The sequence below is a fragment of the Podarcis melisellensis genome (assembly GCF_964234715.1).
Source record: "Podarcis melisellensis genome assembly, chromosome: 8".
Taxonomy (NCBI): domain Eukaryota; kingdom Metazoa; phylum Chordata; class Lepidosauria; order Squamata; family Lacertidae; genus Podarcis; species Podarcis melisellensis.
Genome location: NC_138540.1, coordinates 17,255,312 through 17,268,625, shown reverse-complemented (window position 1 = coordinate 17,268,625; position 13,314 = coordinate 17,255,312). Strand labels below are relative to the sequence as shown.

Genomic DNA, 13,314 nt, shown 5'->3' with positions numbered 1-13,314 from the left:
AGATGCCCAGAGAGGAAACTCACAAGCAAAGGACAATGGAGAAGCAGGCAGTAGAGGGGGGCAAAGAGATGCGTGTTCACAACACTGCTCAGCCACTGGCGCAGCCTGAGGCAAGCCTTTCTCTCTACCCCCGCCCCTGCCCTGGCCTAAACCTACTTCACAGGCTTGTTGCAAAGCAAAAATGGGAGAAACAAATTCACACCCAGCACCCACCAATTCCTCGAAGGACGGACAGGATGCAGGTGTGAGGAGCAGTAGGGTGTAAATGTAGACCGAGGAAGGCACATTTTAGTTTGGCTTGACCTTCTCTCAGTGCTTCTCGTAAGACACAGCTCCCCCCATCCATGCACCCTCTTTTCAGGTGCTGCAAATCCACTTCAGAGTTTCCCCACCCCTGCTGTGACCCCCTCTCCCCTCCCAGCTTTCCCCAATGTCACCCCCAGAGCCTCTGGGGAGCACGAGACTCATTTGCTGGGGGTTTGGCCTGACTAGTCTCGGCGGCTAATCCCTCGGGTGTCTCCTGTCAGATTATTAATTAGCTAAAGCGGATCGGCCCTGGAATAACATGCAGCGGGACCTCAGATAAAGCAGGCTAGCAGGAGGGCCGGCATGTGGCCTGCTTAAAGAGACAGGACTATTGTTTCTACCATTATGGGATACAGAGCACCGCTTCTTCCAGGCTATCACCTTCACTACGAACAGCAGGCACCTTTCCGTCCACAGCTCCAATAATGCACAAATAGGGCTGCAAACAAAAGCAGGGTGTTTGTGGGTTTGCATCAGACTTAATGCATGTACGGAGACAGGCAAGGTATGCCCCTCTCTGCCTGCCGCTGCGCTCTCTTTACTTATTTATTTCTTAATATCTATGCGCTGTTTGGTTGTAATGAAACTTCAGGGCAGTTCACCCAAAAAAAGTGTGGGGGGGCGATACAGTACAAGAATGAAAGGTTAAAAGCAACTGTTCCCAAAATAATTAAAATCAGCAATAAACTAAAAGCGGATTAAATATACATCAACATTATATATATCCGGGTCGGGTATATAAAACAGAAGGCGCCTGCTTGATGTTAGTGGACCTGCTTGGTGTTTCTTTATCGCTCACAAGAGTGCTCCCCGCATCTCCACATTTTTCTACAGTACTTTTCGGAATATAATGTCAAGGCTTAGACCACACCTGGCCAGACCACACCTGGAATACTGTGTCCAGTTCTGGGTGCCACAATTTAAGGAGGATACTTACAAGCTAGAAAGTGTGCAGAGGATGGCAGCCAAGATGATCAAGGGTCTGGAAACCAAGCCTTATGAGGAACGGTTGAAGGAGCTGGGTATCTTTAGTAGGGAAAAGAGGAGACTGAGGAGATACGATAGCCATTTTCAAATTTCTAAAGGAATGTCACATGAAAGATGGAACAAGTTTATTTTCTCCTGCTTGCTCGGGAAAGTAGAACCCAAACCCATGGCTTCAAGAAAGACGATTCTGACTAAACACCAGGAAGAACTTTCTGACAGTAAGAGCTGCTCAACAATGGAACAGGCTCCCACAAAAGGGGGTGTACACTCCTTCCTTGGAGGTTTTTAAGCAGAGGTTGGATAGCCATCACTCAGGGGTCCTTTAGCTGAGATTCCTGCATTGCATGTATTGGACCAGAATCCCTTCTAACTCTATAATTTTATGATTCTAACTCCTGAACCTGCAACATACAATTCTGGCTCCTTGTTTCTCAGTGCCCCAAGCATTTTCAGAGCATTTTCCCCTCACCACAGCATAAAGCCCCCCCCCCATTACAAATCAAGGATATAATTCCCAGAGTGGTTGAAACAATCAATCCTTCTTTTCTGGGAACTCCCAGCACCCTTAAACTACATGTCCCAGGATTCTTTGGGAAGTGGTACAACAGTACTTTGAATGTATCATGCTGAGTGGCCCCAGATACAATGTGGGTAGGGGAACCCACAGAAAAGGTGGGTACAGAAGGAAGCCAGAGAGAACTAGTATCCCACAGGTGTTATGAGAAGCAGCTCCAGCATAAGGGATATCAAGTGAGAGAGCAGGAGATGGGTCAGGGGCGGACAGCCCAGGCCAGAAGAACTATAACTCCAGAAGAACTATAACTCCCATCATTATGCTCATGCTGGTCGAGGTTGACCACAGCTGGACATCTGGAGAACCACAGGTTCCCCATACACAATCTAAGAAATTGGGAAATGAAGCCATCTCAGGAAATCCTTTTCTCCCTGTTATAAAGTGCCAGGCCACCAACAGGCCACAGCGTGCACAACAGCCGTGGGAAATCCTTGAGAATCTGGGATCCTTGCCTACGGGCGAGGCAGCTGTGTGGGCCCAGGACCGTTTGCAGGGCTTTGTTTTGCATCCACTCGGCATTTCCCCATTCCTCCTCCTTGCTGGATTGGCTCACTTAGGCTCTGTTTGGAAACAGCAGCTTTTTGAGAACTTTAAAATGTGGAGGAGATAGTCTGAAGGCAAAGTCTGTTTCCAACAGTTGCTGGAGAAAGTTGTTCCCTTGGAGCCATCTGCGGTCCATCAAGCTATGCCTTTCTCCCAGCCTCGCTGCATCTCCTGGCATCGGACCAGAATGTGTCAAAGCCCCTGGGAGGTTTTTGAGGAGCCCCAAAGATCCCAGTTTGTAAACCAGTGCCTTAGATAAGTCAGGCTCAGGGGAGGGTCCTAGCTTTGCATACAAAAGGCGTCAAGGTCAATCTCTGGCATTTCTAGGTAGGGCTAGGAGTGCCCCCTTCCAGGAACCACAGAGAGCTCCCAGCAGCCTGAACAATACTGTGTTTCTAGGCATCTGCAAAGGAGACTCTGCAGATTCCACATTAAAAGAAAAAAGAAAATCCTGCTTGTCATTACTCTGTATTTCTTGGGAACATGACGGAGATGATGAACAAGTACAGCAAACAGCCATAAAGGAAATCCTTCTCTGAATCAGATCCTCAAAGCTGATGGGCTGGGGGGGTGGGGAATCAGCCTGTCGCTATCTTCAGGACAGCTGGGCTGATTTAACCAAGTTTTTACAAGGGTTCAGGGTTCGCCCCCACCCCGCTTCAACTTTTTCTTTTTATAAAAGCAAATGAACCGCCACTGAAAAATCTAAACAACAAAATTAAAACGTTAAACTTGCTTAAGAAAAGCAGCCTGGGGCGTAAATGGAGTAAACTACTCTTTCAAAGCAGCTAACAGACTGATCTGCTAAAAAGTAAGGTTTGGGGACAGATCTTTAAGATGCGTACCCCGCCTTAAATTAACTCATGCAGGAATGCAGCAGAGAAGAGAATGAACAGGAACACACACACAGAAAGACACCAAAGATGGGTTTTATTTTTGCTTTCTGCTTTCATCAACACATTCCTCAGAATTGCATTTTTAATAGCATCCTGTTTCTGAGAAATGTGTCCTGCACACTTACATTGGTCCAAATGAGGGATTGGTCAAATATGTAAAGGTGGTTTAGATATTTAGGAATGCTAAATGAACATTCACTTTACTTTTTTGAATTTGGGTCCAAAAAATATTTGTGTTCAATTAGCAAAACAAACATTGTTTTCTTGTTGGGAAGTGATGGGATAGTCCCAGGAAAGACAAACCAATGGTCTGATTCTGTTTAAAGAAGTTTTAGGTGTTTGTTCATCAAGAGGGCAGCTCCCAAGGGGCAGGTCATTTGCAGACAGCATTCTGAATGGGTAAAGACTGTGGCAGCCTAGCACAACTGCCCCCCTATAAATTGTAATTTGTTCTAGTTAGGCACACTTGAGAAGTCTGCATTTACTTTGCAAGTTCCTGTATGGAATGACCTGATCTGCACTTCTAAGGCTAATGTGCAGATTGGAACTTTGCTATCCAAAACAGATTTCACACTTCTCTGAAAGCTATGGCACAGTTCTTGAAAGCTTCAAAAGATACAGTACTCATCTAAATCTGTAGTTTGAGGGAAAACACACATTTTGCATCCGATTCCAAGAGATAAAACCTTAACAAATGTATTAAAATGCTATTTAAATACAGGTTTTTAATCGGCAGTTTAAAGTGGAAATGCAGTGAAATGGTATACAATGGTATTATGGGCAATATATGAAGAGCCCAGCTGTTGGATCAGACCATGGGCATATCTAGTCCTGCCTCGTTTCCTATTCAGATTGCTCCAGGAAGTCCATGGGCAGGGCATGATGACAACAACCCTCGTTCACTGTTAATCATAAAATCATCAGAAGAAGCTAGATCAGGCCAAGGCTTCTTCCAGTCCAGCATCCTGTTCTCATAGTGGCCAACCAGATACATTTGAGAAACCCATAGGGCCATGATCCACTGGTATTCAGAGGCTTCAATTTGCATTTATTAAAGATATATTTTTTTAGTTCTTATGGACAGAACTAGGATATTTTAGGAGCTAGGGAAAGGGCCTCAATTGCCCACACTCTAGGACATTCATGGAAACCATAGAAAGCTGCCTATACCGAGTCAGACCATTGAGTCTCTCTAGTCCAATATTGCCTACAATGACTGGCCGCGGCTTTTCGGTGCTTCCGGCAGGTAACAGTGGCAGTGAATCTCACACTCTAAGTAAGTGTCGTGTGAAGATTCCATTAACACGCAAAAGTGACACCAACTGGAAATAGATGGATCCCTTGCTCTATTCCAGGAACAGTGTAGCTCAGTGGTAGAGCATCTTCCTTGTAAGCAGAAGGACCCAATTCAATCTCCGATGGCATCTCCAGGTAGGGCTGGGAATGCACCGTGCCTGAAATCCTGTAGAGCTGCTGCCAGTCAGTGTATACAATACTAAGCTAGATGGACCAAGGGTCTGACTCAGTATAAAGCGACTTCCCATGCCACAGCCACAGTGTATGAATTAATTTTCATGTCTGGGTGGCACCCATGATAAGTGTTATTTACACTATGAACTCAAGGCATATGTAGGAACAGGACGCATGCTCTTTTAAACCAGGATGGAGAACTAGCTTATCTAGGTATTCTGAGAATCATAGAATTGTAAGTCTGGGAGGGACCCCCCCCCCGGCCATCTAGTCTTACCCCATGCAAAGCAGGAATCACAGCAAAAGCATCCCTGATAGATGACCACCCAACCTCTGCTTAAAAACCTCCAATGAATCAGAACATCAGAGAATTGAAGGGTTGGAAGGGACCCTGATGGTCATCAACCCCACCCCCTGAAATAAAGGAATCACAGATGGAGACTAAAACTTGCATCATCATCATCATCATCATCATCATCATCCCTGACCATTGCCCATGCTGCTGGGAGTTGTAGCCCAACAACATTGGCTACCCACTGTTCTCCCCAATGTCAATGCCCTACATGATGATCTAGACCAGCCTTTCTCAACCTGTGGGTCCCCAGATGTTATTGAACTACAACTTCCATCACACCTAGCTAGCAAGGCCAGAGCTCAGGGATGATGGGAGTTGTAGTCCAACAACATCTGGGGACCCACAGGTTGAGAACCGCTGATCTAGACCCTCACTGTGGAAATCAGCCAGTCTGCATTTCCATTTGATGACCCAACGCTCAAAGCAGACTGCAGTAGCCAAGGTCAGTTCCCTTTCTGAGTAACTCTGCTTTCAGTCAGGAAACTCATTATTATTAGCACGAAATCAGGCCTCTTACATCACGGCAATTTAAGGCTCATCCTCGCCTTTTCATTTTGCAATAACTCAGGCAACTATTCAATACACAATCAAATACCAGTTATTAATGTCTGTGGGAAGGAGAGGATCTATAGATAAGGTTCCTGGAACACACCTGTGCAATTTACATGGCACAAAATCTAGGGCAGGGGAAAAACAAGAACAGAGCTTTAATTTTACTCTAGAACAATGTCTGCATTTCTCATGGGTCAAACGGGAACACTTTCAGAGCCAAATGTAGACCTGGATGGGCACACATACTGAGACAGTAATAGAAACCCTTTGGCAGGGGTAGACCTTTCAGATACTGCTGGATTCATCAGCCTCAGTCAACGAAGCCAGCATTTGGATCTGGAGATGATAATAATAATAATAATAATAATAATAATAATAATAATAATAATAATAATAATAATTTATTATTTATACCCCGCCCATCTGGCTGGGCCTCCCCAGCCACTCTGGGCGGCTTCCATAAAAACCAAAAATACAGTAAAATCACACGTTAAAAACTTCCCTGAACAGGGCTGCCTTAAGATGTCTTCTGAATGTCAGGTAGTTGTTTATTGCTTTGACATCTGCTGGAAGGGCGTTCCACAGGGTGGGCGCCACTACCGAGAAGGCCCTCTGCCTGGTTCCCAGAGCACAAGGGCAGTTGGGTGGGTATCTGTGGGTCCCCAGATGTTGTTGGACTACAACTCCCATCATCCCTGAGCTCTGGCCTTGCTAGCTAGGGGTGATGGGTGATGACAGAGCACAAGGGCAGTTGGAGGGCTGCAGCTCAGCAATCAGAGCAGCTGATTTGCTTGCAAAAGGTCCCAGGTTCAATCCCTGGCATTTCCGGCTAGGTCTGTTAATGACTTCCATTTAAACTAGTAGTCCTCGAAAGGATGTGGTGTGCCACACTGGTGTGGCAGAAGAGGATGGCAAGTGTGACGGGAAGATTCAAGGACAATCAAAGAAACATTTAAACATTTCAGTGTGGTATAGTATCTATCTATCTATCTATTGCAGAATATGGATAGATATCTTTTCAAAATGAGAGCAAGAGCACTGGCTATTCTACAGTTCTGCATGACATATGGCTGTGAACAGGAATCTTCAACTCTGATAAATATGAAAGATCAGAAAAGAGAAAGGCTTCTTGGTGTTGATGAGGAGATGAGAGTTTTTTTGTCTCATATTAGACCTAATATAAATTAGATTACCCGGCAAAAGGAAGCTCACACCTGTCATTGAGTTTGTATACATACTTAAGGTATGTATGTACAAAGCTCGTTTGACATTATATTTTGGGAATGATTGCTGTTCTTCTCTAGCTGAATGGTTTTATACTTTCTGGATGTCCTGTGATCATATTCTAAAGTAGTTGTGTTCTACGTTCTAAATCAAGCACTGCTAAGAGTTGTTTCATTTTCTTTTCCAATACAATCCTTATCCATTAAAAACATGGATGTGGAATAAGCAAATTTTTATTCTGAAAGTGCAGTCCAGAGAAAAAAGTTTGGACACCACTGATCAAAAGCAACTGTCAGGCAGTGCAGGCAATATGAAGCTAGAAGAACCAATGGATTAGAATAAGGCAGCTTTCTATGTTCCTGTGACAAGGACTGAATAATCTCAGGGCCTTAAGGAACATGTTGCCTTCTCTCCCCTTCCCTTGATGTCCCTCCCCTCCCCTCTGCTCAGCTCTGTGCAGCCGTCAACCAAATATCTGATTGAAAGCCTAGGGGAGGGAGTTTAGAACTGTCCGGTCTGGTTAGGATTGAAGGTCAATGATCCAATACAGACGAAGGATGTGAAAAAACAGGGGAGGGGGGATAGAGAGAGAGAGAGAGAGAGAGAGAGAGAGAGAGAGAGAGAGAGAAAGAGCCTGCTCAAAGAGAGAGGATAGAGGATGCCACAAAGAGCAAGGAAGTGTCTGGAACGCAGTTTCACACTCTGAGACCCAAGGGCTGTTTTTACTCCTGTCCTTCATGCTCACATCTTGTCACACTAGAGGTCAGGTCTCCCAAGCGTTCCTGGAGAGCTGAGCTGATCCATATGGCAGGCAATATGTTGACAATATGGATTGGCCAAACGCTGGAGCAGATGGAGGCAGCAACCCGGCTTCCTGCCCAGAGAGGCCTTTCGCTTTCTCCTCGTCCTCCCCTGTCGGAGCCACACCAAAAGAGAGAGGGAGCAATTCTGTCAGGAAAAGTGCCTGCCTAGGTTAAAGGCGCTGGTCCTTTCTGGGAAGGCCAGGGATAGGTTCAAAGTGAGAAGCGTCCGTCATAAAGCTCCTGCTCAAAACTGTTCACGGAAGATTCGAGGCAACTGAGCGGGCAGAGCAGAAACAGCCCTTAACATCAACAACACTGATTTGCATCCAACTAAGCCCTGTTCAAAGCAGAGCCACAGAATTGAATGGATCCAGAGTTAATCACATCCTTCCATTTCAATGGGCCTACATTGACCACAATTTATTTGGATACAACTATTTGGCTTCACACAGTGCATGTTGAGTGTTCAAAGCGCAGTGCATATGTCAGACCAGTAATCCTTATAATACTCCAGTGAAGTATTTAGGGAAAAGGAAAAGGGGGATATAGCTCAGGGGCAGAGCACTTGTTTTGCATACGGAGGGTCCCAGGTTCAATCCCTGGCATCTCCAGGTAATACTGGGATGAAGACTCCCTGCCAGAGCTCCCTGGAGAATCTGTTGGTAGATGTTGCTGTGGTGGACAGGCCAATGGTCTGACTGGGCATAAGGCAGCTTCCTCTGTCCCTGCAGTAGACCAGGATCATCACCGCAAAGATGCAGTTCCCTCAACTGCAAAGACCACAGAGTGAGTGTGAGGACTGGTGACATGTGAACTCAAGTTTTCCTTGTTTCCAGTTTGCACACTCAGCTATCATGATGCCGTAGCGTAACCTGCCACCTCACCTCAGCTACAAATTCGCTTTATGAGCTTGAGGGAACCCGCTGTGCTCTCCAAACAAATTCCATGCAAAACAATGGGCCCCAACACAGTCTCTCTCACTTCGGGGCCCTTTCCCTCCAACATCTGAATTGCTGCAGGATGAGCAACGGTACGTTCTGCAACGTCGTCTAACACATATATGCAGTTGCTAGTTTGCTGCTACTCCTTGTCCACTGCCCCACGTGGCACCCATGATAGTTTCTTGGATTTTCAAATGTGTCCATGAACCCAAATAAATTGGCGACTCCTGGTCTAGTCAGCCGTGCTGGCTGGGACTTATAGGAGCTGCAGTGGTTAAAGAAGACCTTTTCTTTTTGACAGTCATAGTTATTATTTTGTTTAAATGATTTGAAAGAGTTTATAAACTGCTCAATATTTTAAATGGAAAAGCAAACAATATCATTAAAAGAAAAATGCAACCTAAAACGATAAAAGCAGGAATTCAGGGGATTCAAACTTGTAAAACATAATCTGATCTTATGTGTCAGGGAAAGTCGCATGACCCTGTCCTATAACTCTGTTCCAAGTACGACACTCCCTTTGTTCCAAACAAATCGTGGAAGATCTGTGGTTTAAAACAGAAGCCATGGATCACGCCCACTTGTTCCTGAACTCTTTGCAAGATTCAGAGAGGAAGGTTGTTGAAATGCCCCGCCAAAGGTGCAACTGAAAGTTTTACTACTCTATGGTAAGCATTTTTTAAACAAACTCTTAGCTGGAGGATTCATCCATGTCAAGAACCAGCTCCATTGTGTTGGCTCCTACATACCCTTTGAAAAGAAGTGTGGTACTGTAGTTCTGCAAGAAAACAAGCAGAAGATTCTTCTGCACTCCTGCAAAACTACAGTCCCCAGATCCAAGAGAGTAAATCGGCTTAAAAAACCAACAGGCGAAGTAGATATAATGCTAATTGTGTGGCATCCACTGAAAATGTCTACAGCCCATTTGTTAATTTATCTTGGAACTGTTATAGGCTACCTTTCTGAATAAAAAGAGAATGGTAACAAGAGAGCATCTAGTGTAACAGAATAAAATAGCTCCCTCCCAAGACTCCCAAAGAACAATTCACAAAACAAATTATATGAACGTAGCTCATAAAATCAGCAGTCAAAAAATCAACCCCCCCCCAAGCAGACACCTGCCTCCCGCCCTGCTCCAGTCCTACCTCCTTCTCCATGATGTTTAATATAACTTAAACCAGATCCTGGTGTGATGACCTCATATATTTTTTCCTGTGCCAGGAAAAACAATTCATGTGGTGGTGGTGGTGGTGGTGAGGAGATGAGAATGCTGTGATATCAGGACATGTGCAAATTCTCCTGCATGCTGGGTGGGGAAGCTAGTTGCAAGGATGCTGATTTCAGCAGCAACATGTTCAACAAGTCCAGAGCCCTTGGTTAGCACCAGGGCTGGCCCTATCATTGGGCAGTGTGTGTCAGCTGGGTGGGAATGACAAAAAGCAGCAACAGGTTGTTGAGAAGATAGCAATATCAAAAGCAACACAATGGCCAGAAACAATAACAATGTGAAAAACTTTATGGAATAATTCAAAACATCAAAACTAACAAACTGAAGTCTTTGAAAGTCCTTAAATGAATCATGGTGCCAGACTTTACCCGGCGGACAGCAAGCTGTGAAGCTTTGTATAATCAGCAGATATCCAATTCTGATGTCCAACTCTGAACTCTGCTGAACAGTGCTGAACAGTGCAGGTCATCGTTTGAATATTTTATTTTCAGTTAATGAAGAAATTATATATCTTTCTACTTACAAGTGTTGAACTAATTGGCTGATGAAGAATTCCAACAAAACAGTAGTTGTTATCCGGAAACACTGTTCAGCAGTTGGACATCAGAATTGGACATTTACTGATTATACAAAGCTTCACAGCTTGCTGTCCGCTGGGTAAAGTCTGGCACCGTGATTCATGTAAGGACTTTCAGAGACTTCAGTTTGTTAGTTTTGATGCTTTGAATTATTCCATAAAGTTTTTCACATTGCTATTGTTTCTGGCCATCGTGTTGCTTTTGATATTGCTGACTCATATTTTGAAACACAAGGGTTTGTTTGTTTACTCATTGTTGAGAAGATAGGGCAGTGTGTGCCACGTGGTCTGCACTCTGCCGTGCTAAGCCAGCCTGCTGACCTCAGGTGCCAGGGAAGGATTGTCCCACCACAAAAACAAAAGAAATTCAGTTGCCAATCTGGACAGCTTCTGTACTGGGATGGGAAGAGGCACCATCTTGTCCTTTGCCTCAGACAGCAGATTGTCATGGGCTGGCCCTGGATAGCGCAGATGCAGTCACAGGCTTTGTCCGTCATCTGGAGCAACGCAAGCATTTCACTTTTCGAGACGGGCGGCAGGGCACTATCTGTAGGATTTCTTACCTGCCCTTCATTGTAACATTCCGGTGTGGGTTACGATGACATAGCAATGCAATATTAAAATGAGCTTAAACAATTTGCATCAGAAGAATAGGGTGGGTCTTAGAAATACATCTCAGCCGCAAAAGGCCAGGGGGCAAAGAGCTACACTGTGAAGGCGCCAGATGCACCTCTGTGGGGAGGGAATTCCACAACTTCCAAGAGGGAATTAAACAGCAATGTACACAGTGTAGAACATTTTGAGCATTGCAAGATGTATCAGCCTTGGGCAACATCAGAACTTCCCTTGAGCAAGTTTTGTTTATACATGGGGCTCTAACGGAAGAAAGAAAGCAGGCAGTGCTAAGGATGAACTAGTTTGAATTAATGAAGTTCATCAAGTTAGTTCAAAAATCTCCTCAACTACACTGAAAGTAGTTTCTATAATTGCTGGGTAGATAGAACATGAATTAAGTCAGGAGTGGGTTTTTTTGGGGGGGTGGGCTTTGAACGATTTCTAGTTCATCAGCAAGTTCATTCTCTTACCGGTGTTTTTTACGCTCAGACTCTTTGGGCCTTTAAGCGTAAAGATCACAATTTTGGTGGGAAAATAATTAAACAATTCACATCCACTGTATGTGGGTTGAGGTTATTTTTGGACATTTTAGTTGTCTTCTGTTATATAGCTCAGCACAGCAGCTTGTAGCTTTCTGAATGTTGGAAAAAGTTGCTGAAGATTACTTGGACAAGCATGAATTGAACTGTGAACTGCACACGAACCAAACTAGTTCCTTTGGCACATATTGAAGTAGAAATAGCTCCTTTTAAAAATGAACGTCCCAAGCTGTGGATGCAGAAATACCTCAGCAGAGGCTTAAGAGCACCCATGCAAGGAGCCTGAGCCAAAAGATCTGACTGTAAGAAAAAAACAAATTAGTACCTTGTATCCTGTGTTCCCTGGGCTTGAAATCCATTCCAAATCAACACGTTGAGGAGGGGTGTCAGGATCAGTAACCCCTCCCAGGGTGCTTCAGGAAACAGATAGAGTCTGATAGGTTCCCTATACTTGTTGGTGTCTCTTTGCCCTAAGGAAAAAGAGGGAAATTATTTTAAAGTAGTAATGAATTTACAGCCCCTTTTTGAGAGCAACCGCCACACAACTGCTTACAAGTGTTTTGAATAATTACAGTTCCAATATATAAACTTTTCTGATGCGGTAGAGAGCTGTATGAATTTATCAGGTTTTATTTTACTTTTATACATAGCTAAAAAACTGTGAAAATGCCAAGCTTGCCTAATATGCTGAAGACCCATATCTTTTGATACTTTAGGTAGATTAGAGCTGTAGTTTGGTGCAAATAGTGGCTTTTGGTGCAAATGTAACATGTAAGAGAGATGTGCAGCAGGACACTTCCCATGTACTATATTTATTATTTATTTCTGAAAGTGCAGAATTCCGTGGTTATAGGGTTGTATCCAATGCCAGCCCTACTCAGAGTAAATCCACTGACACCGATGGACATGACTAAGTCCAATTAATTTCAGTGGGCAGGACTAAGCTCCCATGGGACAGTTTCAACGTTGTAATCAACTTTTCAGGTAACCAAATATATGCAAAGGTCTTTGAGCTTGCTCAAATTCATGTGTTAACCATTTTTAATGTCTTTGGGGATTTATTTCCCCCCTTTAAAATTTAAATATGGTAAGGGAAGCACGTGCTGTTTGGTTTTCTGATTAATAGTTTGCAAGTAATTCTCTATTGCCAAATATTCTCATATATATCAGGGTGGTAGGCAACATAAAATCATCAGTAACATTTCATCAACAAACACAAATAACTCTTGTTGGACTCTAGATCCCATCAGCCTCAGCCAGCATGTCCAGCGCTTTGAAATGATGGGAGTTGTAGTCAACCAATGCCCAGGAGGCTGCAGGTTCATGGACTGGACTTTTTCAGGAGAGCATCTAACAGCAGGGAGAAAAAGAATAGCTTTTCCTGGTGCTGCTGGGGACACCCTCATTGCACTCAAACCCTGGTGGAAACTCACTGCTTCCAATGAATTTCTCCCTAATTCCCACCCACTCCTCATATTCATGAGCTCTCAAACCCAATGACCCCGCTCGGTGATTACTATTTTTGGAGGGTGGGCAGGGAATATTATTAACAATTAATTATTATTGCAGTTGGAAAGCAACGTCAAAAGCCAAATTCAACCCTAAAACAGGGAGAGGTGGAAACGTTCAAGAGAAAACACAAGTGTTTCCCGAACACCAACATGTGATTTTGTGATTTTCTTTTTTCTTCCGGGAGGAGAAAAG

The 13,314-nt window shown here is 44.2% G+C and overlaps 1 protein-coding gene across 2 annotated transcripts in view; it reads right to left on the bottom strand.

Annotated features, from left to right (window-relative positions):
* CASZ1 (castor zinc finger 1) overlaps positions 1 to 13,314 on the bottom strand; it is a 300,204-nt gene that overhangs the window by 227,899 nt on the left and 58,991 nt on the right. For both annotated transcript variants that reach the window (XM_081923378.1, XM_081923380.1), the window contains exon 2: positions 11,936 to 12,080. The gene's annotated coding sequence lies outside the window, so the exon portion shown is untranslated. The remainder of the gene's footprint in view (positions 1 to 11,935; positions 12,081 to 13,314) is intronic.